The 27217-nt window shown below is 37.0% G+C and overlaps 1 long non-coding RNA gene across 1 annotated transcript in view; it reads left to right on the top strand.

The window, feature by feature from the left end:
* Nucleotides 1–1004: 1004 nt before the first annotated feature.
* Nucleotides 1005–27217, top strand: part of LOC131905931 (uncharacterized) — a 72666-nt gene continuing 46453 nt past the window's right edge. The window contains exon 1 of the long non-coding RNA XR_009378078.1: nt 1005–1132. This is a non-coding gene — a long non-coding RNA (uncharacterized LOC131905931). The remainder of the gene's footprint in view (nt 1133–27217) is intronic.

The raw sequence follows: 27217 nt of genomic DNA, 5'->3' as shown, positions 1-27217 counted from the left end.
CGGGGTGGCTGACCCTGGGCATCATCCTTTCCTCCTTTTCTCATGCCTTGCTCTCTCCTCTAGCATTCCCCTCCTATTTATTCTCTTTGCCCACTAGCCCTGCCTATTTCTCTCTCCTGCCTAGCATTTTATAGACCTATCAGTTGTTTTAGCCAGACAAAGTGACACAGCTCTACAGAGTTTAACAAATGCAACAAAAAAGAATGCAACACATCATTGTATCACTAAACAAATATTCCACAGCATAAACAAATGTAACACATCTTTAATATTCCACAATAGGCCAGGATGTTTTATCATAACAACAGGAAAAAAGTAGGAAGAAACGATAAAGATTTATTAATTAACTATAAAATTAATATCCTATAAGTAAATAAAACAAATAAAACAATCATTAAAAAGCCATTTTAGGGACTGAACCAGGAAGAAAGAAAACTGAGGCAAATGTAAAACTCGTTGAGCTGTTACATTTCTTAAAATTCTGCACTTTGATGCACGCTGGGAAGGTTAAAAGAATGCAAGGAATTTTGAATAACTAGAAGTTATAGTCAGAAACTTTGTTTAGTTGACTTTGGTTTTTGTTGTTTGTTTTAAATCTTTCAACCTTTCAAAATGAACAAAATGACCTTACCCAGTGAAAAATTATGGTATAGGTTTTCACAAGATTTATGTGAGAAGCTAATGGATTTGTCATGGCAGCTGACGTTAGCTTCACTGATGTTTTAATCTACACCAATATCTATAAGATTACTTTAAAGATGATATCAAGCCTCAGGTCCAAGATATGTAAGTTTTTAAACAAATACTTACACACATTGTGCAATATGCCTTTAATTTTTAAATATGTGATAAAGCTTCCTTTTTATATCCATTTCATCATATTCATAGTATATATATATATATATATTTACATATATACACATATGTATATACACAGATATGTGTACAAGATGCTTAGCTTTTTTTTTTTTTTTCGTCTCAGATTTATTTGTTTAAGCAGAAGCACAGATCAGCAGACTTCTCTAACAGTAGCCCAGGATATTTGGAGTCTTGTCTTCACTCTGGCAAGACAGAAGTCTTATCTCTGGAGCATGTGGAAAACTGGAACAGAAGATGAAGTTACATCTTACAAGTATGCTAGCATTTTGGTTTGAGCCTTGGCCTTTAACTTAGGTGTCTGTCACTAAGATCTTTGGGAAGGTGGATGAAAGTATGCTTCTAGTCATGGCCTATGTGGTATAAACATACCATTGGTGCTTGGGACTAGTGCTCTTGCAGAACTTTGTCTTAACTTAGGATTTTCACAACTTTGTGCATCCAGGGCCTTTGAGTTATTGTTCTAAATATTCTTCAGGCCATTCTTGGTTTCTTGGCACTAGTCATGTTCCTTAGGCACATGGGGTCTCTCCCAAAGGAGTATGATACACGTGTGATTAGGATTTTGGATGCTATTTCTGTGTCATTGTCAATACTGGTCATGTGTCATGTGGTTCATGGAATTGGGGAGATCTGGCCCTGAAGCAACTTGCAGAAAGGTAACATAATTCTTTTACTATATATGATTTCTATGACACACAGTGTTAGTTGAGAGTAATTGATCATTCTTCCCTTTCTCATTTGAGAGGTGTTATGTTTCCCAGTCTTCAAATTCAGGTACAAAAAAAAAAACCCTCTAATTACATGTGTAACTTATTTTGTTTTAACTGATGGGATTTTATTTAATAAATTATTGGGAATTCTATGAGTAAATCTGTTCTATCACAATTTATGTTTGTATTTTATTCACCTGACAAACATTTTTGGAGTACTTGTGACTCAGAAGACTGTCTTGGTGCCAGCTGAGGTGCAATCTGTTGTCAGCTGAGGAGACTACTTATGCATCTTCTGGGAAGAGAAAGTAATAAATTAAAAAGAGAATGAGCAACCCTTGATAATTCATATATGACTATTCCAAAGAATAACTCTTCTACCACATGTAAAATGGCAATAAAGTTGTGGAGTACTGACTCTGAATGGGCCAAAAAGAACCTTTCTCAGCCAAGACTAAGTAAGTCAATATCTGAAAAACTTTTGTTGTGAGATATATCTGAGTCTCCACTGTGATTTACAATTTAATCATGTTTAAAGTTTGATATCTGTCATTGTTTTATTTCTGCTGTTGTGATAAAAAAGCAAACAACCACCCAATCCTGACAAATAGCAGCTTGGGGACAAAGAGTTATAACAAATGAAGTCTCAGGCCACAGTCTTTCCTAGGAGAGGGAGGGGGCATGTGTGTGTATGTGTGTGTGTGTGTGTGTGTGTGTGTGTGTGTGTGTGTGTGCTTGCAAACACTCGTGAAACACAGCACACATGTGGAAATGAGAGGACAGGTGCCAGGACTCAGCTGGCTGGACTGGGAGCTTTTGCAGATTCTCCTGTTTCCGTCACCCATTTTCTCACAAGCAATCCAAAGATTATAGCTGTCTGAGCTGAGCTAACTCTGCTTTTGTGTGGGCTATGGGTATCAGAACTGGGAATGTGAGGCTTGTGCAGCAAGTGCTTTTACCCACCAGCCCTCCCCATGTTTCATTCTTGATGTCATATTTACATTAGTAAAAAAAAAATCATCCATTTAAGGCATAAAAATGATTACTGTTAATTATCAACCATACAAAAACATACATAGCTGATTTTGTTTGAACTATTAAAAGGATGTTCACGTGGTGAGGGGAAGGTATATAGGGTTTATTTAGGGAATGCTGGGAGAGACAGCTGGAATTGAATGACATTAGAGGGATTGCATAAAAACCTACTGCAGTGGAAATTGCCTAAAGTATATCAAGGCAATCCAAATGAGATCTCCTAATAATGGGAGCAACAAAGACTAAACTGGCCATTTCTTGTCACCAAACGAGGTGGCCCAGTACTGGGATTGCACTGCATTCAGTTGAGTTGTTGGCCAAGAGGGTGTCATGGAAATTTTCAAACTACCCAAGCTGTCACAAAGACAATGGTTTGCTCTCTACAAAGTGACAGCTGTGCCTCATTGCTGAAGACAACACCCACACAAATCACTGAACATGGAGAAGTCAAGCGAGTGCCTTCATGCAGCCTTTGTCAATACATTTTAGTGTCTTGGATGAGGGGAGCTACTATGCAGACTATAAAAAAAGAAACATAAACACCAACCCAGCCACAAAAAGCTTTGATCCACAATCTGTCCTGCACGCAAGATATGCCAGGGCAATGGTGACACAGAACTTGTGAGAGTAAGCAATCAATATCTGATTTGACTAAGGCACATTTCGTAAGATGGAACCCAGGCCTGATACTGCTTGAGTGACAAAGAACCAGAGACTAAATAGCCCAGATACCTAGAGTAAAAGAAATATTACTGGTCTTGAAAAAAAAGTAGTAATAAAAATGACTCCTAAAGATATTCTGTTATAGTTATAAATCAGTAGCTTTCTCAGTCACCATCAAAATCAGTTTCCTCCTGCAGTAGATGAGAACAGATGCAGAGACCTGCTGTAGAATATTATTTTAGGGTGTGTTACTTTTGTTTATGCTCTGGAACCTTTGTTTAATAATGGAAAGATGTGTTTGATTAAATAAGATTCACCTGCATTCAGGAGAATGAGTCAGCAACTAACTGAAAGGAAGTGGTAAAGAGGAGCCAGGTGAGAGGGTTTATAAGTCGGGGCAAGGAGAAGCATGAGGGCTTTTTAGAAGACACAAGCAAGGAAAGGAGGGGAGCTATTTGCTATTTAGCTTGTCTGAAGACAGAATTCCACCTTAACCTTTGAATCTTGAGTTCTTTAGAGGGGCAGAGGTTTAGTTAAGTTCCCTTCATAGCTTTGCAAGAGTTGGAGCCAGAGGGAACAGAATTCCGTCACGGCTACAGCCCTTGTGACCTAACTGCTGCTGCTAGCAATGGAGTTGCAGTTGCTAATTTGGACAGCTGTGGCAGAAAAGGCAGCAACAATTAAGTAAAAGGACAATAACTGGCACCCATTGTGGGCCATATTTCCATAGGACCTGAGAAAGCTGAAAAAAGAAGAAAAACAAAAGATATGACTTCTTTAAGAGGTGCTGTTGTCAGCTGGCGGTGCTAAATAAAAATGACAAGCTAAGTAAACATTGCCTGTGGCAGCTCAGGTACTGACTTCTAGCCCTAGGAAGGCTGAGTGCAGTTTTCAGTCATGAACCTCTAACCAGGGCTGGGAGCTATAGGTTTGGCTCTCCCAACCTGAGAAGTGGGCAGAGCCAGCTGAGAGCCACAAATGGAGACTCCAGATGTAGGTTAGCAGTTTAAAAGTTTGCACATATGGTCAAAAAAGACTATAGATAAGCAGTAAAAGGGATCCAGATGGGAAAACCTCTGAACAGGTTACAGTGTATTTAACAATGTGTGTAGACTTAAGACAAGAAAAAGGGTATAGTCATGGAAAAAAATGAATATAAAATAAAGTCTTTAAAGAGAGAGTTAAAAAGAAATAGCCACATGAGATGAGAAATACACAGGTATTTTGTATCCTGTGAGTTATTGTGTCAATTTTGAATTTTTTAATTGTTGAAAAGCAAAGGACAGATGCAAAGAGACCTGGAATTGAAAAAAGGACTGTTGAAATAAATCAGCCTGTATAATTTAGGAAAGCCTTAACTTTTAAAAAGTCAAAAAGTAAGAGAGGGACTGTTGAAATAAATCAGCCTATACACTTTAGGAAAGACTTTAAAAAGTCAAAAAATTTATTTGTCAAACGGAAATCAAAAATGCTTTGGAGTTTTGTTCCCACAGGAGATGAGAAACTATGGATTCCTTCAGGCTTAATATGGATCAGGTTTGATCAGGTGCGACCTCCTAAAACTTGGCAGGTAATATCTATCAGCAAAGGTTACTGCTGATAATGACCAGGACTTGGTCATTATCTCAAAATTTTCTCTCTGAGACCCTAAATATACTTCATCCACAGACATCAGGAAGCAGTATGGAGAAAACTATGCCTACATTTCCAAGAGTTGCGGGGTGTGGGTAGTTTTTGGTTATTTTGTGGGTTATGGATGTTTGTTATCATTTAGGGGAATATAGTATATTGACACAAAGTTACATTTTGTTTTGTTACACTGGATATATATATTTCTACTCTTGTTTAAAGGATTTTTGTATATTGATTAAAAATTTAAGGTTATTTTTGTTACAACATATTGTATGTGTGTTTCTACCCTTGTTTAAGGTATTGTATCTACGCAGCTCATTTAAAAATGTAAGGTAAAGTTCTAGTTTTTGAAAACTAATATTATGAACTATACAGGACAATCAAGAAACATAGGTCAGTACTGAGTCATTTATAGCAATCGAATTTCTAGATACATTAAGTATGTTTTCTAGATTAAGTAAATATATTTTAGATAGATACTCTTCAAATATATATAGAATATGGCATTTAAAATGTTTTGTTAACTTAAAATATTTTATTTTTATTTTTATTTTTTTATTTATTTTTTAATTTTTATTTTGCAATACAATTCAGTTCTACATATCAGCCACGGATTCCCTTGTTCTCCCCCCTCCCGCCCCCCTCACCTTCCCCCCAGCCCACCCCCCATTCCCATCTTCTCCAGGGCAAAGCCTTCCCTGCAGACTGAGATCAACCTGGAAGACTCAGTCCAGGTAGGTCCAGTCCCCTCCTCCCAGGCCGAGCCAAGGGACCCTGCATAGGCCCCAGGTTTCAAACAGCCAACTCATGCAATGAGCACAGGACCCAGTCCCACTGCCTGGATGCCTCCCAAACAGATCAGGCCAATCAACTGTCTCACCCACTCAGAGGGCCTGATCCAGTTGGTGACCCCTCAGCCATTGGTTCATATTTCATGTGTTTCCATTCATTTGGCTATTTGTCCCTGTGCTTTATCCAACCTTGGTCTCAACAATTCTCGCTCATATAAACCCTCCTCATTCTCGCTAATTGGACTCCCAGAGATCCACCCGGGTGAGAAAAACAATCAGTCAATGGGACCTCTTGAAACTGAGAAGCTTTTGTAGAGCAAAGGATACGGTCAACAAGGCAAAGCAACAGCCTACAGAATGGGAAAAGATCTTCACCAACCCCACATCTGACAGAGGACTGATATCCAGAATATATAAGGAACTCAAGAAATTAGACATCAAAATGCCCAATAGTCCAATTAAGAAATGGGCTATAGAACTAAACAGAGAATTCTCAACAGAGGAAACTCAAATGGCTGAAAGACATTTAAGGAATTGCTCAACATCCCTAATCATCAGGGAAATGCTAATCAAAACAACTCTGAGATACTACCTTATGCCTGTCAGAATGGCTAAGATCAAAAACACTGAAGACACCTTATGCTGGAGAGGATGTGGAGCTAGGGGAACTCTCCTCCACTGCTGGTGGGAATGCAAGCTTGTACAACCACTTTGGAAATCAATATGGCACTTTCTTAGAAAATTGGGAATCCATCTCCCCCAAGATTCAGCTATACCACTCTTGGGCATATACCCAAGGAATGCTCAACCACACCACAAGAGCACTTTTTCAGCTATGTTCATATCAGTCATATCAGCATTAAAGTATTTCTTGACAATAACACACATCTGCTCCTGGCAGCACCAGTTTACTTCACAGAAGTTGGGCATTGAAGAAACTCCTTAAGGAGTTTATTTTTCATTGTGGCAAAGTTAGCCACTGGGCAAAGAAATTGTTCTTGCATTTGACTGTTGACAATATACTTTGCAGACTGTACATGCAGGACCCACAGGAAATTGACTAATGAACTTTGCCAAATCAAGGCAAGACAATCCTTCAAAATTCATGCTTCACAGAAGAGTTTGTCAAATATTCAGCAGGACACAGAAGAAAACGCCAGCTGAACTTTCACAAAACAAGGCAGGACAGGCCTTCAAAATTCCAGCTTCACAGAGAAGTCTTCAAGACACTAAAGGGATGTAGGCTAAAGATAGATGCACCAATATTGCAGATGGAACTTTGGGTGACTGTCCAGTCAGTAAGATGCCTCTGTCATTGCTAGAGTTTTGGAAGTTGTTTACAATAAACTTGTTTACTCAAATAATATTATCCTTCTGGGGTCTTTGATGGAGTTGAAGACTAGATAGTTATAGTTGCAGTTTCCCTTAGTTATTATAGGGAGTAAATTAGGTATAAAACTTTGGATTCAATATGATAGGATACTTAGTGGAGTATTTTCTTTTAATTTGCCAAACACAATTGAACTGGAATTTATTACATTGTGAATGTAATCTTTAGTTGATAATTGTTTTTGTTGGGTACAGTCTTATGTTAAAGTTAAAATCTTTTTTTTTTTTTTGCTATTTTGACAGAAAGGGGGAAATGTTGTAGAATATTATTTTAAGGTGTTTTAACCTTTGTTTATGCTCTGGAACATTTGTTTAATGATGGAAAGGTGTGTTTGATTAAATAAGATTCACCTGCAGTCAGGAGGCCGAGTCAGCAACTAGATGATAGGAAGTGGTAGGGAGGAGCCAGGTGGAGAAAGATTTTTAAGGAGGTGCAAAGAGAAGCCTGAGGGCTTTTTGGAGGATAGGAGCAAGGAGAGGAGGTGAGCTATTTGCTATTCAGCCTCTCTGAAGAGGAGAATTCCACCTTAACCTTTGAATATTGAGTTCTTTGGAGGGGCAGAGGTTTAGTTTAGTTTCCTTCATAGCTTTGCAAGAGTTGGAGCCTGAGGGAACAGTATGTCCTCCCAACCTCAGCCCTTGCGGCCTAACCATTTCCAGTATCAGCAGAGTTGAAGTTGCTAATTTGGACACCCATGGCTTAAAAGGAAGCAACAATTAAATAAAAGGACAACGGAGACCCACAATAAGACATTACAGGGATAAAGAGTCCCTGGAACACATAGCTCTAAATGGGATATGTCCATCAAATCCTTTTCCTCAGAGTTTAAGGCACCTCTCCCACCACTAGAAAAGGAGGCAGAAGTGTAAGAGCCAGAGGGGATGGACATCAGAAGAACAAGGCCCTCTGACTCAACTTAGCAAAGCTTATATGAGCTGACAGAGACTGGAGCAGCAAGCACAGAACTGAAATGGGTTTGCACCAGGACTTTTGCATGTATATTAGATTTTTCAGCTTAGTATTTTTATGGGAAACCTGAGTATGTGAATCAGTGGGTCTCTGATTCTTGTACTTGCTCTTGGGGCTCTTTTTCCTTCTGTTTGGTTGCCTTGCCCAGCCTCATTGTGATTTTTTTATCTTATAATATTTTATTTATTTCTTATTTTGTTATTATCTCCTAGAAGCCTGTTCTTTTCTAATGAGAAACAGAATGGAGTGAGTCCAGATGGGAGGAGAAGAGGGAGGGGAAACTGTAATGAGGACATATTGTATGAGAGAAGAATCTATTTTCAGTAAAAAGGAAATAAAAAGAAATACTAATCAATTACTAAAGGATTTTAGATGGATTAGAGTTCAGAATATTTACAAATATTATTTTATGGATAGATTAGTAAATTTATATTAGTTCTTGCATAATGAATGTTTAATAATTTCCTACAGAAAAACCAATGAAATATTGTGAATGCAAAGTTCCTTGTCATTGAAGTAGATTTTTTATGACATATTGACTCTCTCATTTCTTCAAACCTAAAAAAAATAATTAGCATTTGATTTATTGCCATGCACATGTTTATCTTTCAATGAGAAAAATGTGTGTATTAGTCTACTGTATGTTCTTTTTATCTTAGCCCACTGACTTTAATTAGGGTTGCTTGTACAAGCATGAGTAGAGAGTGACTGAAGAAAATTGTACACACACACACCATGGCAAGCATTAACTGCCAGTAGCATCTCAGGTGCACCATATGAATCTCTCTCATACATGATGGAATCCTGCAGGGCCCAATCTTCTGCAATTCCTGTCCAGGTATTCCCTGATACTGTGGACTTATGAGTGCAATGACCATGTATTTTAGAAGACAGTGTTTCACAGCACTCCTTTCCATTTTCTGACTCTTATATTCTTCCTTTCCATTCCTTCTTACTGTTTGCTTCATCTTAGAGGAGATGATATAGAGCTTCCATTGGGGGATAATCACTCAATGGCCACTTCTTCTCAGTGCTTTGGCCAGATAATGAGTTTCTGTATTAACCATCAATCATTGCAGAAGATTCTCTGTCCTGAGCCTAGAACAGCACCAGTCTGTGGTATAAATATAAATATTTTGACAGAAATCTTAATAAGCTTTCACTTACCAAAGTAATAGTAATAGGTTACCCTGTAGTACCTCCCCAGCCACAGACTTTTGAGCAGGTTTGACTTATGACTATGCACTCCTTGCTGTAAAGTGGGATACAAATCCAAAAGCAATTGATTATCCTCCAAAGAGCCATACCCAGTTTGCAGCTCTGGATATATATTTCCTGGCAGGTCAGTATTATACAATATAGAGTCCACATATGGGTGAGATCATGATGAGCTTTCTCACCAGCAGACTGCATAGTATCTTCTGGAATAAGGAAAGTTGTTTACCAGGAAGACAGCTTCTAGCTCAGTGCCAGCTTCATTTATCTGTTTTCTATAAGCAAGTTTAACGCTGTCTTCAGTAATGGGGTTTTATCATCCATTTCTTGTACAACCTAGAGCAGTAGCAATATCTATATAGTCTCAGGAGCTTCTAAACTTTCTGGCCAGAATTTCATAGGTTGAATCCCATATCTGCCACTGCATTAAAAAAAATTCTATAACTTTTGAGAGAAGAATCATTCATCTACAAAACATAACTCCTTTGCACACTCTTTTTAAAATTTTATTTTCCATTAGCATATAAAGCAGTATATTATATACAGACCTTTATACAGCCTCAGGTTCTGTTTCAACCCTCCTTAAAACCCAGGACGTTCCTCCATCTCTGTTTAAATCTTTTCATACCTCATATTCTCCCCCACTACTTTAATTAAACTTTTGTAAATATATGCGTAATGAGCCTAACAAAAATGTTTAATTAAAATAAAAAGGTAGCTCTGGAAGACTGCATAAGATGTATCATTTAAAGACTTTATTTTTGCATTAATTACTCATATATTACTTTTATTTGTGTGGTGTGTGTGTGTATGTGTATTAAATGTATCTATCTGTTTGTGTGTGTGCCTGTGGGTATGCGGATGTGCAAGTACATGTGTACACATTCATGTAGAAGCTAGATAACAATATCTCTTGTCTTCCTCAATTGCTCTCCATTTTAATTTTGAGTCAGAGTCTCCCACTAAAGCTGACTTCCACCAATTTGGCTAGGTTGACTGGTCAATGAGCTCCAGTTATCTAGTCTCCACCATTTCCCTCTGGGGCTACAGATAATTGACAAAATGCCCATATTTTCACATATCTGTCTGGGTTTAAACTCAGCTCCTTATGATTGCCTAGCATCCATTTTACTTTCTGAATTATCTCCTTAGCTGCAATACTTTGTTTTAAAACTAAAAATTATAAAACTTATTAATTAGATAAAGAAGTAAATAAAATGTGAAAGAGAGTTATGAGTCTTGGTGGTGAGATAGCATTAACTGAAAAAAGTGTATATTTTAATAATCATAGATTCACATTTATAAAGCAACTTGTCAAAATGTTTCAATGGTTATTAAGCAAAATATAAAAGTAAGTCATATTCAAATTTAAGCTCACATGGAGATTTTAAAATCATTTAAAGAAATGTATCTTCTGAAAATCGCTAGCAGATTTAGTAATACGAGATTGGTTTATCAAGCAAACAGCAATTGAACTACAAAAATATTAACATTTCAAATGATAGTACATTGTAAAATTGTGATAAAATACAATAAACAATAACTTGTGGCTGGAGCGATGGTTCAGCAGTTAAGAGGACTTGCTGTTCTTCCAGAGGACCTGAGTTCAAATTCAACACTCACATCAGGTGGCTTACAACCACCTGTAACTACATATCCAAGGAATCTGACACCCTCTACTCACTTTTGTGGGCACTTATATGTGCTTATATGTGGTACACATCCAGGTATGCAGCCAGAAACAAATTCACATAAGTAAGAATAAGCAAAAAATTAAAAATCATTTAAAAATCTAGACGAAACACTTTCCTGCAATCTCTAAAACTCAAAAATTATAAAATCAGCACCAGGTAATTTTCAAATTTTTATATATAAAACAAATAATTTTTAAAGGGATAACCAGAAATGCTTGCATATCATATGTGGCTCTTGATCTCACCACATTACCTGAGTGAATATTAGACCTTAATATTTATTCCTTTGTAATTAGAAGATCATTTACTGTCTAGGAAATTTTGTAACACTAACAGAGCAATGGCAATAATAATTTTAAAATAAATATTTCACAGATGTTTAAAGAAATCTATTCTTTATTTCATGATCAAAGCCACCCAATAAAATTGTAAGGTAAAGAAAATTACTCATATACTTTCTTTCTAGAGGGTATATTCATTTTCAGTAAATCAGTAGAAGATTTAAGGAAAGCTAATATACACACACAATTCACTTCAGGGTGTCCAGACTGTTTCTTGTGTGAATGGCAAATGGATTTCTGCATTCATGATATTTGCACAAAGAATATCGATGCCATTAAATTACCTGCACTAATGCCTTTTAAAAATACAATTTGGATGTAGACATTTCCAGTGATTTTCTATGCAATGTCTGATTGCCTGTAGACAAAGACCTTTTATTTGAATTTTCATAATGTTAAAAATATAAATATGACCTTCTTTATATTTTGCTTCAAATCAGTCTCAGCATAAAAGTGAGTTTTTAAAATTTATTACACATAGATAATATTGACATGTAGTTTCAATTTTGTTGTAGCTCTCAGGAATCAAATGCATATAATTAATTATTTAACAAACATCAAATGATAAAGGTAGAGAGAAAACATGTTAATGGTGTTTATAAGGAATAAACTGATATTAAACCCATAATTACCTGTAAGTTAAAGTCTGACATTAGCTGAGATGAAGGTCAGTTCATCCTGGAGACATATTCAACTGCTCAGAGTGCTGAGCAATAAGGTTGTATTTTATTTATTTATTTATTTTATTTTATTTTATTTTGTATTTTTTTTATTTTACAATACAATTCAGTTCTACATATCAGCCATGGATTCCCTTGTTCTCTCCCCTCCCACCCCCCTCCCCTTCCCCCCAGCTAAGTTTTTAATGCATTAATAAGTAATAGTACAATATATATAAATACAGTTGTGTGAATAAAAAGTGATACAGATATATCAGTGACATAATTTCCTTCTCAAATGGTGTATCTTTCAATTACTCAGAAGAGGAGGAGAAGAAGATTTATAGTTTTTCCAAAACAAATATGTAATTGTAAAAAGGCAAATAAAATGATTATCAGTAAAACTAATTACCAAGAAAATGCAAAGGATGCCACAATGAGACAGTATCTTGTACACCTGGACATATACATATTAGTAAAAGAAAAAAATTGACATGACAACAAATGCCATTAAGGCTGTGAGGAAAAAGAACCATTATACATGCATGATGGAGAAATGGAATGGTATTTCTAAAAAATTAAAATGTACCCTGTAACCCAATAAGCCCCATTTCTGGTACATATTTGCAATTTAAATCAGTATCCCAGAGACCACTTCATCTCTGTTATTAACATTACTCACCATGACCAAGATATAAGGATGTGAAAACAATGTATCCATTTCTAGTTATATTAAAAAATAGAAAATTACTCATCTATAGTAAGTAAAGAAGTTGTTTCATTGAAATAGCATAAATAAACTAGGAAGGCCCTGTTCTAGTGAAATAAGCCAAACATAAGAAACATAGACATGATCTCATTTTCATATAAATGTAAAACAAGAGTCAAATTTATTGAAGCAATTCTTTTGTCTTGAACACTGAGGATGTCATGCTGTTATGAATTCACAAACAATATTTTAATTTTAGCAGGCTTTATTTTTAGGATAATTTTAGATAATTCCTACAATACAACCTTACATTAGTATGTTATAATTATCATAGTCAAGAGAACTTTTATTATTTATTCTTAATTCAAATCTATATTCTCCTTTCTTTAACCATAGTTAATGTCATTTTTCTGTTCTAGCAAATAATTTAGAATACCAAGTGGCCATTAGTTATCAGGTCTTCTTAGGAAACTCAGGGCTGCAACAGTGATTCAGACAGTCCTTGATTTTAATGTCTTTCATAGATTTTATGAGTACTTGCTGGGTACTTCATAGAATGTTCCCATGCTATGCTTTATTATATGCTTTTACATGAGTTAAAGCAGATGTTAAACATGGGATAGCAGATAAAGGTCATAGGGAAAAGGTATCATCTTAAGTAAGATTAAATTACAGATTCATGAGACTGTGCACATAAATCAATCAGATGCCTGTAGTACCGCATTTCATTTTAGCCTCCACAAAGTCAACACTTTCTTTGTTGTGTTTTATGAAAGTAAATCCCAATATTTAGTTAACAGTTAAGCAGCAAAGAACTTTGCCTATTCTCATAACAGTTAAGTAGACTGTGAATCATTTGGCCTTCTGCAGTAGATACTTCTTGTCTTCTCCAACCAATGACTAGTTCAGTAACATATTTATAACAGTGAGATTTGTGGGATCCATTTTGTTTTGGTCTTTGTATAAAACACTAACCATTTTGTTACTCTGTTTATTCCAGTTTTTCCCACTTAGGACACTTATATAGACCCCTGTCTCTTTCACAGAATGTACTGGCTATAAATTGTTTTTAATATCTTTTATATGCACTGACATTAAAAGACATTTTCATTTCATCTCTTTTTGTAGCTGGAGAATTTCTCTCCAGCTCCTGCCAAGTCCCGCCAGTCCCAGAGCCCACTTATAAAATAAACACACAGACTCTTACATTATTTAAACTGTTTTGCCATTAGCTCAGGTCTATCATTGTCTAGCTCTTACTCTTATATTTAGCCCATTTCTATTAATCTATACTTTGCCACATGGCTCATGGCTTACTGGTACCTTACATCTTCCTCGTCCTGGTGGTGGCTCCAGGCAGTCTCTCCCTCTGCCTTCCTGTTTCCTCAGTTCTCCTCTCTGTTAGTCCCACCTATACTTCCTGTCTGGCTACTGGCCAATCAGTGTTTATTTACACAGAGCAATATCCACAGCATCTTTCATTCTTCTTTCCCACACATTAGCCATTTATCCATGGGATTCTACTTCTAATCTTGGGGAATGTTGATGAACTGAGATATGGATACTAGATGTGCCAATTGCTACTGATGAATTTATGCTAGGGCTTCTAAACTAGTGATAACAAAACTCATGCTCGCATTTACTCGTATGATACAGACATCTGTAAACATGTCTGTGTGCAAACATCTGTATCTACATTAACTACAAGTGAACAGTGACAGCTCCATCTGGAATCTATGAACACATTGATCTTTCTAACCTCTTCTGCTCATTTATGTGCAACCTCCTACTCTATTGGAAAAAAGCCCATCTTTCACCATCTGACATTTGTTGACTTAAATGATGAGTACTGATATACGTGTATTTAACCATAAACTCACTGTAGAAAACATCACAGCAAAGACTACGGGGTTTATATGCAATTTTTTTCACATTTACTTTTGTAACATCCATTGGCTTCCAAGGTAATTTGATCAATGATATTTTTTACTACCAACTTCAGTGAAACCATTCACAAATTTAATGTTACATTTTTTTTTCAGTCTGAATTCTGGTACTGCTCATATATTGTTTTTGGAAATGTGTATATACTAATGTTCCCTCTTCTTTCTGAAAATGGTACATGTTTGTTTGTTTTAATTGAAAATAGATTCTTCTCTCATACAACACATCCCATGCAGAGTTTCCCCTCCATCTACTTCTCTTAGTTCCCCTCCCATTCCCCTCTCCTCTAGACCTGCTCTCCCCCATTTCATCACCAGAAGAAAAAAAAAACATGCCTCCAACAGAATACAGCCAAACAGGGTAAAACAAGATACAATAAAACCAGGTGAAAGCCCTCATATCAAGGCTGGACAAGGCAACCCAATAGGAGGGAAAGAGTCTCAAGAGGAGGCAAAAAAGTCAGAGATACACCCACTCCCACTGGTAGTAGTCTCACAAAAACACCAAGCTAACAGTCATAACATATACACAGAAGACCTACCTGGTGCAGGCCTGTTGCTTGCCATTTCATTCTCTGTGAGCCAATTCAAGCTCTGCTTAGTTGATATAGTGGGTCATGTTCTTCTGATGTCCTCCATCCCCTATGACTCCTACTGCCTTCCTCCCCCTCTTCCCTAGGGTTCTCCAAACTCTGAGGAGAGGTACTCAAAGGAGACCTCCAGTTCAGAGTCTGTCTCTCTTTCTCTGCATAGTGTCTGGCTGTGACTCTCTGCACCCATTCATATCTTCTACCAGAGGAAGCCTCTTTCATGGTGATGGGACAAGGCACATATATTAGGTCCCTGGCTATTCAGTCTCTGGTTCCAGCCCTCCAGGCAGTGTAGGGTATGGGCTTCTTCTCCTAGAATGGAACCTCAAGTTCAGCCAAATATTGGTTGACCATGGCCACTCCTACAAGTTTTGTGCCACCATTGCCATGGAGTATCTTGCAGGCAGAACATAATGTAGGTGTAGGGTTTTGTGGCTGGGTTGGTGTCCAGGTTTCTCTTCCCACAGCCTACAAAGTACTTTGTTGAGCCAAAGAGACTAGAACATATGGGCGAGGGCTCTAAGCCTGCACCAGCTTTACCTCTCTATGTTTAGTGAGTTGGGTAGAAATTGTCCTCAGCAATGGGACCTGCTGTCAGTTTTGAGAGACCGACCTTCCACACTAACATCAACCACAGCTGGTTAGGGATCTCCATGGAACCTCCTTGGCCAACAACTCAACTGAACTTAACTCAATCTCACTACTGGAAGCCTTGCTTGGCTACAAAAGATGGTCAGTTTAGACTCTTTACCCTCCATTGCTAGGAGTCCACATTAGGATCCCACTCATAGATTCCAGGCAGTTTCCACTAAACTAAGTTTCCACACCACATCCCTGTCTCTTTCAGCACTGTCTCCCTCCATCCCTCCCCCTCCTACCACAGATACCTCCTTCTCCCATCCCCACTCACCCCATCTCCCCACAGAATCTATTCTATTTCTTCTTCCCTGGGAGGTACATGCTTCCTGGCAAAACACTCCTCTTCACATAGCATTGCGGGTCTGTGGATTATAGCTTATTATTTACTACTTGTTTTGGTAGATGTATAGTTATTCTATGTATAAAATGTTACACAAAATCATTTTTGGTTGCATCTGAGTTTCTAAGCTTCATCTTCTAAATTTCCCTTCCACGAAACCAATATAGCATGTTAAATATAGACTTTCTACACTGACTTCATTCATTAACCAATGTGCATTTTATGTATTTGTATCTATACATGTTTGTGGGAGTTTGCAAGTATGTTCATTCACACATTATGATATACATAAAGAGCAGAGATCAAAGTGAAAAATGTTTTTACATGGGTGTTAGCCACCTCCCCATCTGCAAGTAAATTTTTTTTTCAGTCTAGGATATTTTTGCTCTTTACTTTGCTGGGTGTTCTTTGAACATCTTGAATCTGTATATTGGTCTTTATTACACATTTTAAAAAATAATAACCTAAGCCGGGCGGTGGTGGCGCACGCCTTTAATCCCAGCACTCGGGAGGCAGAGCCAGGCGGATCTCTGTGAGTTCGAGGCCAGCCTGGGCTACCAAGTGAGTTCCAGGAAAGGCGCAAAGCTACACAGAGAAACCCTATCTCGAAAAACCAAAAAAAAAAAAATAATAATAATAATAATAACCTACCATCATTTTTTTTCTATTTTATTTTCTCTTAGTTTTTTGGATATTCCAGTGGCATGTTATCCTACTTTAAATTAAATGAAGTCCTTACATGGTTTGTTATAGTCATCTTCCCTCCTCATTTCTTCATGTAAATCACACACACACACACACACACACACACACACACACACACACTCACTCACTCACTTATATCAACCTGTTATTTTTCCAACTCCATTTCTGTTTCTTTAATCCCTCTGTTTATTATAGCTCTCTCAGCTATTATTATGATAACAGCTGTTGATGTGGAGTTAAGGCATTGATGTGGTGAGCTTTCCATATCATAGAAGAAGAAAATCTTCACTTGTAGTGGATCTACGCCACTGAGTTTCAGTCTTTTCAAGGGGTTTTTATCTAGTTATGTGAAAGAGTAAGGAAAGAAGAGCTTGAACTGAATAAATGTGTTTCTTTTTCTTGGAGGGTAATAGGTAATTCTTTCCCACTAAGATTGTAGACCTGGTTAAGGATATTTTGAAATGTTTTACACTTCCCCTGTCAGACCCTAGGAAGGCTTTCATGACACTGATGTGGTTTGGGTGAAGTGTGGTTGTGCCCCTTGAGGGCTCACATACTGGTATCTTGGTCCATGGTGTCATAATATTACAGAAGTGGACCTTAGTGTAGAAGTCATGAGGTTAATGGGATGATGCTGTGCTCACTGAATGGTCTGGAACTCAAAAGAATGCATATAATTTTATGTCCAAGGGTTATTATAACATAAACTCACTCCTTGTGCTTGACACCTTTTCATGTGGGATTTTTCAATGTTTTGCTTCTCTGCCATGTTCCAATGCAGCCAGAAGGCCTTTCCTCAGATGCTGAATCTATACTGGTCTGTAATGTGCAGGTACAGAATCATCAGGTCTGTAATCTTTTTTTCTTTTTTTCTATGTTATCCAGTGTCAGATTTCTGTTTTGTTTTGTTTTAATTAAAAAAAATTAAATGACACATGTCTTCATGATGATACATGGGCAAGATTCTGGATATAAATCTGAGAAACTACTGCAGGCCTATTTATTTAAGACTGGAGCCCCTTGGAAATTATCAGTCTACTTCTAGTGTTGGAACAACATGTCAACTTAAAGATTCCTTACACTCTAAGTGTCCCCCAGTTCCTGATTCATTTAGATAGATGTCCATTGTCATTCTTTGTATGAATGCTTCTTTACATAGAATGGAGTCATATCCAATAAACTCATAAGCTGAATACATGAAGTTAAAATTATGGTTAACATATGTGACTTATCTAACATCACAGGTTGCCTGCAGAATATAAAGAGCATAGGTTGTTTGCCCCCCATATTGTTTGTGTGAGTGGGAGATGAGGATTGATGCTGTTGCTATTTTTCAAGAGAACATCACACCTTACAATAGAAGCCTGAGAAAAGATCACAGCTTGAAATTCAAGTGTAATTTTCTACTAAATGCATACCATCCATGTGCCATCTGAAAACAATAACTTGAGGCATGGTAGTTGTGACATCATACTTCTTTATTTCAGATTCCAGTTGGTGCTTTCCTGTGTAGTATCAATTCTCTTTAACTTTCTGGCAAGGTCTCTGTCATTAACTTTCAATATGTCTCATATTTTCTTATTGTAAACAGGGATCAATATCTTTAGAATTTTGATTATTGGAGTTGAAACAAATCCCCATGTTTACTATTTCCCACTGAAATAACATATATAGAATATTTTTCTAAAGGATACTTATCATGGTCTTGATTGAAGATTTAATTACCCTGTCTGAATCCTGTGCTTACATTTCTAATAAAATAAAAGCAAGTATATAAAGGATTATACATGACGAGAATCCCCAAATGTGGAGTCCTTCCTGACAGGGACTATAGGCCTCCCTGCCTATCAAGTGTTATCTTATGCTGCTCTCCTTCAAATAATATCTGGTGCATAAGAAAATGACTTGAAATGTCCTGAGACAGGTTGTGGATATTAACTACAGTTCCTCTTTGATAATGATGGTGAAACTTTGTGGTTCACCTTCTTTTTGTCCTTCAAATTCTTCCCTCATTTTCAGTGTGGCTGTTATGCCCTCTAGTTCCCTCATCAAAATGAAGCATTTCTCTTTCCCAGTATTTTAGCAAGAACTGTATTTCCTATTCTTTCCTGGTAAGAGACCTTACATATTCCCTCATCATAATAATAATCTCTATGCCTTGAACCATTTACCCACTAGTTTGTTTATAATAATGCTATGTAAATTCAATGAGAGCATATCAAAACAAACTACATAAATAAAGATTGTAATATAATGCATAAAACAGTGAGCAAATAATAAATGATATTAACTAATTTTTTTCTCAGTTATTTTTTGAGTGATGCTTATCTCATTAACACATTTGCATGTCCTGTTCTTTGCTAAACACTGGGAAATTTTTGCTTCAAGTCTACTTTGGTCAAAAGACACTGCCACTCCAAGTCAGATCATGGCAAAATAACACCTCCACACACAGGCATCTCAGAAGGACCCAGGCTGATTACCATTGCTGAGAAAAGTTCTACTTTTTGCTGCCTATGAATGCTGCTTGCACACTGTACTTGCCTTCATGCCATGGCCTATGATGGGCAAAAGAGTCCCTGGAGCCAACACTGCAGCAGTTGTGGCAAAGAAAGCATGGAGAACTGCACCCTAGATCGTAAAGATTGTTCTGAAAAGAAACAAGATCTCTTTTGCTCATTTTTAAATGCAAGTAAGAAAAGACACATCAAAGCTTACACCTGACAAAACGCAGGAATCAAATAGTCTCCAAAAGCAATATAATTTTGAAATGGGAAAATAAAAATGTCAGGAGAAGGTTGCATGGCTTTTTTGTAATATTAGTAAATCAAATGAATGATTTCCTCAAGAGATTGTTTCTTTATCAAAGGCAAATAAATATAAACACCTGTATTAAAATTGCACCACACCTGGCTCTCAAATGAGCTGCAGTTGCTTCTTTTAATAACAGGGGAATGCTGAAGTAGGCAGCATTTTATTTTGTAAAACAGGTGATGTTGGGGAAAGTTACATGTATATTATGTACAAGATAATGATAGTTTCTGATTAAAAAGGAGACTCTTGTTGCTAGTAGGCATGCAGAAAATCTGTTGTACCATTTCAGTGTTACCTTAGGCACTGACAAATCTACAAAGATATTGACATTTCCATTTGCCTGTAGGTATGATTATTTATAATTGCAAACCTTATTTAAAGTAAGGGGGTACAAATTTACATATCCAAAGACAAATTACACCTCAGTAAAAGAAGTCCTCATTTTTCAGATTCATTGCTTTTATGTTATTATTGATTCCATAAGAAAGGGGTTATTGAAAATAGAGGGATGATATCTTTGTAGGTCTGAATCCTAGGACCTATCTTGATTACCAGGCTAATAAGAACATTTGCTTCTTTGCCTTGGTTTTTTTCTCAACCATTCTTCCATAGCACACAGTGAAATCTACTATAGACTGAATTTGTTTTACAAATGTATAGTGACTGGATGTTCTGACCAATCTCAGCATTTCAGGTCACGGCTCTCTGTTCCTGCCAATTACCTGTTCTGTTCCTTCTGTGGATACTCTTCTGTATCAGTTCCCATGAGGTCTCTCTCAATATCATTGCCTCTAAGCCAAGAGTAAAGTCAAGGACCATGATATGATGACACCGAGTATTCTTACCTGAGTTACCAAGACATAACACATCAGACTTTTGAAATCTCCAACAATGTCCTTTGAAGTAAAAAGAAACAAAGGTGATTTCCATGTCATTTTAAAAATTATAAACTGGGCCAGGCAGTGGTGGTGCACAACTTTAGTCCCCGCACTTGGGAGGCAGAGAGGTGGATCTCTGAGTTCAAAGCCAGCCTGGTCTACAGAGTGAGTTCCAGGACAGTCAAGGCTACACATTGAAACCCCACCTCAACCTCCACCCTGACAAAAAATCATTAAACTCAAAAAATATCCTTTGTTAATGTGTGTATCTCTTTGGACATTATTTTAAAAGAGATTTTAATCTTTATATGATTAATTTTTAAAATTTTTATATATGTTTATGTGTCATGTGCACATGTGTAGATGCAAGAAGACAACTCACCCTCCCCTTTTCCTTCTTTTGAGACAAGTTCTCACCATTCTAGAACTAGCCAATTATGCTAGGCTGGTTGCTTCAAGAGTCTCCACCTCCTGAGAGCTGGGATCTGAATTGTTTGCCACCATACTGGGCTATTTGTTCCTGGGTTCATGGGTTCAAACTCAGGTCCTTACAAGCACCTTTCTTCCTGAGCCTTCCTCCCCCCTTCTTCATTTTATTTATAGTTTGTATTGAAACAAGACTTTGAGTAAAAGGAGATGAATTTTTTGAGATATTTTTTCAACACTAAAACTTTTTACCAGTTGTTAGCTAAAGTGATAGAAAATAAAATATCTAATTTTTGTTATGTAAATTTATCCCTAAGATTTGAGGGTAAACATTGTACTTTGACTTATGGGCCTCAATGCATTTTACAAAACAGAACAAGAATTTGATCAATGCCTGTGCAAGTAAGCTTTTTCACCTTTGGAAACTGATTTTGTATGTGGAAGCATAGTCAGGTCTCATGGACAAAAACCTAGTAGTCCTTTGATGTCATTGCCACAGAAGGGAATTGGAGAAAGTGGTGGAAATAATAGAATAAGTGGACATGCCATTGAAATTAACTGATTGCCAATTAATCAATATCTGAGAAGTGCATTTAAAACAGTATGTAGATAGAAAAGTGAAAACTATAATTAGCGAAATCTCAAATCAAATGAAAAGGCAGTTCTACACATTTGTATCAACAGCTGGTGTCAAGTGCTTAACAATGACCAGCAAATAATATCCCCATTGAAAGTATAAACCTCTTTCCCCAGGCAGTGGTGGCGCATGCCTTTAATCCCAGCACTCAGGAGGCAGAGCCAAGCGGATCTCCGTGAGTTCGAGGCCAGCCTGGGTTACAGAGTTAGTTCCAGGAAAGGCACCAAAGCTACTCAAAAAACAAAAAACGAACAAACAAGCAAAGAAAAAAGCCTCTTTCTCCAAATAAGCCACACTATCAACTGGTAATTTTCCATATGCTGAGTATAGATTCTCTCTTACTCAGAAAATGAGACCCACAGCTCAGCAGAAGACTAGCATTAATAATACCATTCACTATTCAAAAGGGGAGAAGATGAAGATTGTTCACATGAGGAAGACACAAGAAAACAAGGGTCACAGTGGTGGAGGGGAAGAAGGAGGACAGGAGAGAAATATTTACGAAGTGTTTTAAGGAAGGAACAACAGAGCAGGGTAAGCTGGTATCAGAAACATGGGCTAAGTAGCTTTGGGCTGATTCAAACCCCTGGACATGTTGGTTTTATAGCTGAAGTTTTAGATAATGCCAAAGCCCCTTTATAAGTGATTGATAAACATGGTCCAGAATATGACTAGTAAGCCAACAGTTTTTCCAAGAACTGAGAACAACAAATCATTTATTTGTCTTGCACTTTCAACTTCTATTTATTTCCATTCTTTTAAATGGTTATAACAGGGAATGAAGAAATGGCTTACTGGTTAAGAGCACTTGCTTCACAATCACAGGAGCCAGAATTAGGATCTCAGCATGCACATAATGAACAGGACATCCACAGAAATGCCCTTAGCCACAGCTCCATGTAGGGTTGACATAAGAGGTATGCTGAGGCTTGCTGAATGGACATATAAAAGAGGAAATTCAGAAGACACGCTATGCCTTCTTCTGGCCTGCTCACATTTGTTCATACCCCCTCAGAGATAGATCCACTTATAAATAAATAAATCTATAAATAAATAGACAAACATTTATAGCATATGAAGACTGTTGAATACCAAAACCCATGGACATTCACATTTGAAAGGTGAGCTTTCTATTACTGTTAAGGAGAAGAGCATTTTTATGTATGTGCTGGGGAGGTGTTTACTTTTTGTTTTCAATACATCTCAACCACAGTTTCACCTCCTTCCATTCTCCCATTCCCCCATTCCTCCCCCCTCACCCTAGATCCATTCCTCCTCCATTTCCCTTCTTCTGCACCCAAATAATATCAAATGACTTGTCAGGTTCAACTTCCATATGCTCCAGAAAATCAATATTTTTAATATACTAAAAACAATTCATAGTTATCAAATGCTACAATATTCTTAAATGCTTTATTGTTCTTAACTAACTTACAAAATGAGAATTCTTTTTATTGAAATTGAAAAGCACCAACAGAGTGAATGGAGAAAGAGTATACCACAGTCATTTCCATGGCTGTCTCAGTAACTAAACACTCCAGAAATGGATAAAATTATCAATAACTGACCAAAAAACTCTGAAAAATCTACAAAGGGTTTGGAACTTTAGTCCTAACAAGCATAATTTCTTACTTTCAAGGGCATTCTAGTTTCTGTCACAATTTTCGTCTTGCCCTCTTTGAGTTGCATGAGCTAAACAGGGACTTCCCTCCTGTAACACACTGGGCTTCATGAATTTGTAGCCATATCCTCTTCATTTCCGGTGTAATGAAAACTTTAAGCATCTATGGAGTGTGATGCTTGTGACAATACTTGAATCTTTCATTCAAGCCTTAGAATTTTACATTGGACAGTCTCTGTGGTGGTTTGAATAAGAAGAGCCCCCATAGACTCCTATCTGAAAGTTTAGGGAGTGGCATTAGGAGGTGCAGCCTTGTTGGAGTGGGTGTGGCTTTGTTGGAGGAAGTGTGTTACTGGGAGTGGGCTTTGGGGTTTTGAATGCCCAAGCTGGGCTCATTGTTTCACTATCTTTTCCTGCTGCTTGACAGTCCAGATGTAGAACTCTCAACTACCTCTACAGTGCCATGTCTGCCTGTGAGCCGCCATGCTTCCTGCCATGACAATAATGGACTAAACCTCTGAACCTGTAAGCCAACCTCAATTAAATATTTTCCTTTATAAGAGTTGCCACGGTCACGGTGTCTCTTTACAGCAGTATAAACCCTAACTAAGAATCTCAAACAACAAATGCATAAAGAAAATAGAAGCAAGATGGATATTTAACAAGCCCTTTGAGCTTTATTTCCATGACCATATTGCTCTCAAAACAAGACAAATAAGAACTTTAAAACAACATATGAGACTTTTTCTATTTTCTCCACGAGTAAATAAGACATCTTACTTGCAAAATCAAAAATAGAATACCTTATTGAATTCTTATACCGGTATAGTTCCTATGACAACAGTCATAATTATAACTGAACACCTGATTGCATTCTGGATTATTTAACTGTTTTCTTCTGAAAGATATTTTAAGGATTAAAAAGGAAATGCTTTTTTTTTTTCCTTTGTGAAGTTTGTTATGACTTAAAAAAATTGTAGACTGATACGTTGATGGTAAACAACAGTTCTCTAATTGGGCTTAAGACTCTTTGAACAAGAAGGAAACCATGCCTGGTACTGGAAACCTAGCTAACTACTCACTGCTAGTGAAGTCATGGTTATTGAAGGAGAATCAACAATCACTACCTTACTAAAACAGCATATTCTCCAACAACAGTCTACACATTTGTCCTTATACCCATAGATAAGTGTAATTTCTTACTCCTCACCAAAGAAACTTCTCTTTGCCTCAAAGGGAGATCACTACAGGAAACCGCAACCAATCAACATGCAGAGTTGTAGAGCCCCAGTTCCAATGGAGACAGCTTCTACCTAAGGCTCATGCAATATTTTGGAAGTGGAGACAGAAAGACTGTAAGAGGCAGAGAACTAGGGAATATGCTGTGAATTTGTATCTTCTAGTGATGTCAGAAACTACATATTAAGTCTCATAAAAATGTATGGATTTACACACATAAAATCTCATGTGTGATTGTTAAATATGAGCTGAACAAGGATGACACCGACAGATATGCTAAAATGGACAGGGAAAAGTTCACATGCCCTTAACCCACACAGAGACCTCTAGGCAAATAAGGAATACTGAGAGGAGAAATGGTCTTCCCTATGGGAAAGGACATTAACTGCTTATCCAAAACTCAGTGGTAAACTCTAAATACTTACATACAAGTATCATTATACAGATTGAGCAGGTTGTATATAAAAATATATATGTACATACAAATACATATATGCATCTAATAACAATTAACGAAAGGAGAGGCCATTGATTTTAAACAGAGTAAGTGACACATATAGGAGGCTTTGGAGGGAGGAAAGGGAAGAAATAATATTATTATACTATAATCTTAACAATTAAACAATTTAAAAGAAACTATAAAAACCTACAACACTCAAAATATGTATTCCAATAGACTCATTAGCTAAAAGAAAAAATAATTGAACTAGAAAACAATAAACTTGAGTATTTCAGTAAAAATAACATTTCTAATATATCCATATCTAAACCTGTATCATTTTATTTCTAATTCTGGGTAGGGGGGACAAATCAACTAATTTGATAATTTTATCAAATAGAATAAAATTTTTATTTGATTTTCCAAAACTCTTCTGCATTAGTTTGACTATTCTGATCTCTGTATTCGTGGTTACTACAGACTAAATTGCCTCCTGAAATATTGATATTGAAGCCCTAACGTTCCATGTAACTGTATTGGACTTAAGGACTTTGGAGAGACAATGATGTTGAATGAGATTATAAGTATGTTGACCTACAAGAAGAAGAACAGAGGAATTTTTGAAACCAAATACCTGGAAGATCCAACTAATTTCTTTTGGCTCATGGCTCTAAGACATGCAGCTTATCCTAACAAGGGAAGTATAGCATAGCAGATTCTTAGTATCATAAGAGTGTGTCTGAGATTAAGAGGCAAGAAACACTAAACCAGATCCATGATTGGACTATATCATTAAAAACTCACACCAAGAACTTTCACATCAGTCCAGTTCCTACTTCTTAAAGTCCTCAGGACTTCTCCCAAAGAGTACCACCAGCTGGAGACGAAGTACGAAGCATATTACATTTAAATCATGACTAACCATCAATCTTTGGTTATGTGAATCCCCCATCACATAACTAATGAGTATATGAAGACAAATCAAGACAGTGGCCAACTGTAAACTACAATGAGACTACTTTATTGCACCCAGACCATGCTATATCCTATAACTCACAATTTAGCCACCAGAAATATAAAATAATTAATGTATCATGTGTTACCTTATGAAAGTCACACAAAGTTATTTTATTCTATAGTGTTAGTTGGCTAATGCAGCATGCTCAATCAAAGTTCATGAGATAACTAAAAATTTCTTGCACTGTTAAATTCCCTATCAGATAATAGATGATTAATGCTTCTTTGTTTATAAGCCTCTGCTCCCAGACACATATTATCATTTCTCAGAAAAATATCATAAAAATTTTAACATATATGCATGTGTACACACACACACACACACACACACACACACACACACACACACACATCTCTGAAAATTTTCATTAAGGCTTTTTATCCTGGGATTTAACAACATCCAAGACTGTGAAGCAAAAGGAAAACATCATTTAATGTTTTAGAAATGTACCACATGTAGAATGTTTGACTTGAGTTTATCAGGTTCATATGAACTTTTGTGGTCAGTGAGGAAAATCAGATCCATTCTCATGTGGTAGAAATTTTCATCTAATGTGTAGTAGGTCAGCATGGTGGAGTGGGTTCTGTTTTTGAACCCTATTTGATGAGTCATTCTCACTGGTAATCCCTAGGTTTAGAGAAATATCACAAATGTAAATGTAAAAACAGTTCTCCTGGGAAGTTTGTTTGCTCTCATGTGAGATGGTTCATTTTCTTGAAGGTCTCTGGAAAAGCACATTAGTTGTAGGGAAAAACACTGAACAGCAAGGGCTTGGAGTCTAATGCTGATCTGGTTTTCTGTTACTGAAATGAAGCACTCTGATCAAAAGCAGCTAAGAGGCTGGAAGGATTTATTTCATCTCTCACTTTCAGGTTTCTACTCATCATTGAGGAAGGTCAAACAGGAGGAGCTCAAGGTTGTAACTGAAGCAGAGACCTTTGGAAAATGCTGCTTGCTGGCTTATTCTGTGGGTCTCTCACAATCTCAACTTTACCTGGCCTTTGTTAATACATCACAGGACCACCTGCCCAGGGATGGTGTTTCCCACTATTGGCTGGGCTTTCCTAATTCAACAATCAAGACACTCCCTTACAAACATGCACCCTGCCATTCTGATCTAGGAAAACTCTCCGTGGAGGCTTTTCTCTCAGATGACTCTAGGCTGTGTCAAATTGATTTTGAATGCCACTTAACCAGGACATCTGTGTATCACAAGTAGTGAGGCACATTTCCTCATGGGA

Source organism: Peromyscus eremicus, chromosome 3 (genome assembly GCF_949786415.1).
Source record: "Peromyscus eremicus chromosome 3, PerEre_H2_v1, whole genome shotgun sequence".
NCBI classification, from domain to species: domain Eukaryota; kingdom Metazoa; phylum Chordata; class Mammalia; order Rodentia; family Cricetidae; genus Peromyscus; species Peromyscus eremicus.
This window is presented reverse-complemented; position numbering and strand designations above follow the sequence as displayed.